Consider the following 4,994-nt stretch of genomic DNA (forward strand, 5'->3'; position numbering starts at 1 on the left):
AGCAGTTACCACGAATCGCTACATTGTGCCCTTAAGCTAACTTTCTACCCAGCTGGATGCAGATCCTACTATACTAGGAGTCACAGTCTTATTAAGCAGCCTTTAATATGGCACAAATGCCAGGCATTTTAGGCTATGGACTAAATGCAGGTAAATGGGATCAGTGCAGTTCGGTCAGTGTAGACATGGTGGGCTGAAGGGCCTGTTTCTGTGCTGTAAGACTCTATGACTTTCTCCATCACCAGATTACTGGAGCAGTAACTTTACTGATACTGACAGAACACAGCACTGTTTGAGGTGTCGTCATTCGGTTGTGGATATTAAACCAGGCAGAAGCTACAAAAGCTTAAACGCATGTATGAACAGATTCAAGAACAGCTTCTTCCCAGCTGTTATTAGACTTCTGAATGGACCTCTCTAATTTCAAATCTAATGTTGATCTTGCTTTTTGTGCAATATTGTATAACTTTGTATTCCTCACTCTGTTCAGTGACCCTATGATCTTTGTATGGTATTATTTTCCTGAGCTGCATGCAAAACAAAAACTTTTCACTGTACCTAGGTACATGTGACAATAATAAATCAAATCAGATCAAATCAATGCTTTGCCTGCCCTTTCAGGTGGATGAGCTGGGACCCCGTGGTATCATTTTGAAGCAGAGAAAGGGATTTCTCTGCCCTGCGCTACCGTCGTGCAGGAGAAAAGGCTCCATCAGTCACAACTCCATGGAAATCTTTGGGAGGTCTTGCTGAGTGAATGTTTGCTGCTCTGTTTTTCTTGCATTGCAAGCTGTAAGAGATACATCTGACATCTTGTAGCGCCTTTCACATAGGCTGTGAAAGGCGCTACAGAAATGCACGCTTACTCGCTGCAATCAGCATCCGAGTCAATTCCGCTAGGTCTCACTGGAGTTTGCCCCCACCTCCCACTCCCATTTGCTGGCCTGGGCGAGGGTGCTCGTTAATACCTCACCACATCAACGCTTTTCTGATGGGAATTGCCAATCAGCAGTCAGCATGGGATCGTTCTGTGCTGTAAACACATTTCACATCAAGCCGGAAAACTGAGGGTGCTTTTTTATCCGAATGGATTAAGGCATATATTCTACACGTGATAAAGCAGCATGCTAACCCCCCAACCCCCGGTAAGCAAAGGTGTTGTCTATTTGTGCCAAAGGTTAAGGCTGCTGGTTGCTGATACCCTGATTGATGAAAGGCCTGTCAGATGCCCACTGTATATGTGGCTGCCAGTGCTGGGCAAACAGCTGCAAGAATATTTTGCTTCATGCTTTTTGATGAAGCATGTCAGATGGATTTGCTGCTCCAAGGAAACAATTATTTCCTATTAATAAGTGCAGGCGAGCAGCAATATTCAATGAACAACTGAGTGAGAGGGACAGCGAATCTGACAGTGACCCTTTCAGAGCTGTGTCTTCCCTAGCTATACAACAATTTTGCATTTATCTAGAGCCTTTGACATACTAGGGACATCCCCCTGGTACTTCGCAACAGTATCATGAAACGAAATTTGGCACCAAACCATGTAAGGAAATATTGGGACAGGAGACTCAGTTTAACAGTGTGGAGCTGGAGGAACACAGCAGGCCAGGCAGCATCAGAGGAACAGGAAAGTTGATGTTTCGGTTCGGAACCCTTCTTCAGAAAATCCCATTTCAGAAGAAGGGTCCCAACCTGAAACGCCAGCTTTCCTGCTCCTCTTATGCTGCCGGGCCTGCTGTGTTCCTCCAGCTCCACACTGTGTTATCTCTGACTCCAGCATCGGCAGTTCTTATTATCTCAGACACAGTTTAAGAACGGTTTTGAAGGAGGAAGGGGAAGTGCAGAAGGCTGGAAAAGGATTCCAGAGCTTAAGGCCCAAGCATGCTGAAGGCACAGCCATTATTGGTGGAGAGATGACAGCCAGAGATGGGAAGAAGCCAAAATTGGAGGAGTGTAGATATCTCTGTTGGCATCTATTCACTCATGGTTACAAGTGTAATTAGAGTAGCAATGAGATCCTCCACGATTATAAAGTCGGGAAAGATACAAGGTCACCAGTCTCCCCAGATATGTGCATCATTCCAGGCAAGATAGGACAGAGAAGTGCCACATACAAACCCTAACACACACACACCCTGATACACCCACACCCTGACATACACACACTCACTGATACACATATACACACACACTCATACATACACAGTTACACACACTCTCACTCACTCACACACACACACACATACACACACACACACACACAAACCCAGACACACATGCTCACTTGTACACACTCGCTCACTCATATACACACACTCACAAACCCAAACACACCCACATACACACACACTCTTGCTCACACATACACTCACAAACCCAGACACACACACTCACTTATACACACATTCACTCATATACATACATGCGCAAACCCAGACACACACACACTTACATACATACAGATACACACACACACATGTTTCTATGGCATTTAAGAGTGGCATTTGTAAAAGGTACCTAAGGATGGTCACCAGCCATCAATCTGCATTCCAACAGTTGGCTGGAGAAAATTTTGAAATACCAAACTTTGATGCTCCTCCAGTTGATATTTTGTTACACTCCAACTAAAGTACGGAATGTCAATGCACAATGTCATTCACATTATACTAAGTCTCTGATGCACACACAATACTTTGCTGCAAAGATCATGATGTGCAGAGAGCACAAAAATGTTCCTCAATTATGCATGCTTCCATTGATCAGCGAAAGGAACAATGTCAGTCTGGCTCATGTCAGTCAGTATTCATCCAGTAATAACTGTTGTATAAAAGTCAGTCATTGTTTAGCACTTGACAAAACAATGACAGACAACTTTGTGGTTCAAACAAAAGGGAAATACACTGTGGATTCTTCCTAATCACTAAATATGGTGGGGAAAGGCAGGAAAATTGAGGGAATGGCATGAGATTAGCAATGAGGAGCTTCCCACTGTCAAGAGCAAAAAAGTCATATTTTCCATTTCTGAGTGTGGAGTGGTGAGATGAGATTCTCACTAGTGAGCAGTGAGAGGACTTTAGCATGCATCAACATTATTAACCTTTTTATTATTCCACCATCATGCCTCATTTATCTGCAGTTTCCCATTCCCTCGCCTGCTGGATAGAAATGAGATGGTGGCCATTCTGGATGGGAAAGTTTCCTGGCAACTCTGGCTCGCCATTTACTTCTCTGCAATTGCCATTAGTGTTTTGCATGGCCATTAACCTCATGCACCCACTGTCTAGCTGCCAGAGCTTGACCAGACACACGGTGACACCAGTGCCAGGAATCCTGTGAGGTCCTGACAATGTCCTGTACTTTCCCTGGGTGGGAGAATATGATGGCTGGGTGCCATAGTGCTCCATATGTCATGAGGCAGGTTTGAGAAGAGACCATGAGAAATCTCACTGGGGCTCACAGAGAGAAACCCTCAATGAAATTCACCAAAATTGACATTGGCCACTCTGTGGTAAGATTTAGCCTACAGTCATGATGGAGGTGAATTCAAAATGAAGCAGTCAGGATGTATAAAATAAGTAACATTCACACCACACAAATACCAAGCAATGACCATCTCTAATAAGAGACAATCTAACCACTGCCCATTGACATTTAATGGCATGGCCATCACTGAATCCCCCATTATCAACATCCCAGGGGTACCATTGACTAGAAATTCAACTGGACTCGTCAAATAAATATTGTGTTTACAAGAGGAAGCCAGAGGCTGGGAATACTGCAGCAAGTAACTCACTTCCTTACTCCCCAAAGCCTGTCCATCATCTAGAAAGCACAAGTCAGGAGTGTGATGGAATACTCCCCACTTGCCTGGATGGGGGCAGCTCCAACAGCATTAGAAGCTTGATACCATCCAGGAAAAAACAGCCTGCTCAATTGGCACCACATCCACAAACATCTACTCCTTTCACCACCGACGCTCAGTAGCAGCAGTGTGTACCATCTACAAGATGCACTGCAGAAATTCACCAAAGATCCTCAGGCAGCACCTTCCAAACCCACAACCACTTCCATCTAGAAGCACAAGGGCAGCAGATTCATGGGAACACCACCCCCTGCAAGTTCACATCCAAGCCAGTCCCCATCCTGACTTGGAAATATATCGCCGTTCCTTCAGTGTCACTGGGTCAAAATCCTGGAATTTTATCCCTAAGGGCATTGTGGGTCAACCTACAGCACATGGACTGCAGCGGTTCAAGAAGGCAGCTCACCCCCACCTTCTCAAGGGGGCAATTGGGGATGGGCAATAAATGCTGGCCAGTCTGTGATAGCCACATCCCATGAGTGAATAACATAAAAGGTGACTAAAATGAGAATAGTGTCCATGAATACTTTAACAAAGAGTTATAAGGAAGTCATTGCCCACCTAAAGACTCCGAAAGACAATGTTCCAAACAAACTTCAACCACAGCCATTGCCCAATGGGCTTTCTAAGCCAGTTCTCCTCCCTGACTAAGGGTTACTGCTCAGGAATAATCTCATTTCTGTTGAGTAAATGGTCAACATTTGAATACTGAGATTGGAAGCTACGTCAGCAGTGGAAAAACACTGAAGACAGAGGCAGCAATGTAATTCACGACAGAAATGTGGAGGTTGTTTAGGGAGCAGTTGCGAAGAGTACTGGATAGGTTTGTCCCACTGAGGCAAGGAAGGGATGGTAAAGTGAAGGAGCCTTGGATGACAAGACATGTGGGACATCAAGTCAAGAGGAAAAAGGAAGCTTACTTAAGGTTGAGGAAGCAAGGATCAGACACGGATCTAGAGGTCTACAAGGTAGCCAGGAAGGAACTGAAGAATGGACTTAGGAGAGCTAGAAGGGGATATGAGAAAACCTTGGTGGGTAGGATCAAGGAAAACCCCAAAGCGTTCTATGCTTATGTGAGGAACAAAAGGATGACCAGAGTGAAGGTAGGGCCAATCAGGGATAGTGGAGGGAA

This window comes from Rhincodon typus, chromosome 41 (genome assembly GCF_021869965.1).
Source record: "Rhincodon typus isolate 14 chromosome 41, sRhiTyp1.1, whole genome shotgun sequence".
In the NCBI taxonomy this organism is placed as follows: domain Eukaryota; kingdom Metazoa; phylum Chordata; class Chondrichthyes; order Orectolobiformes; family Rhincodontidae; genus Rhincodon; species Rhincodon typus.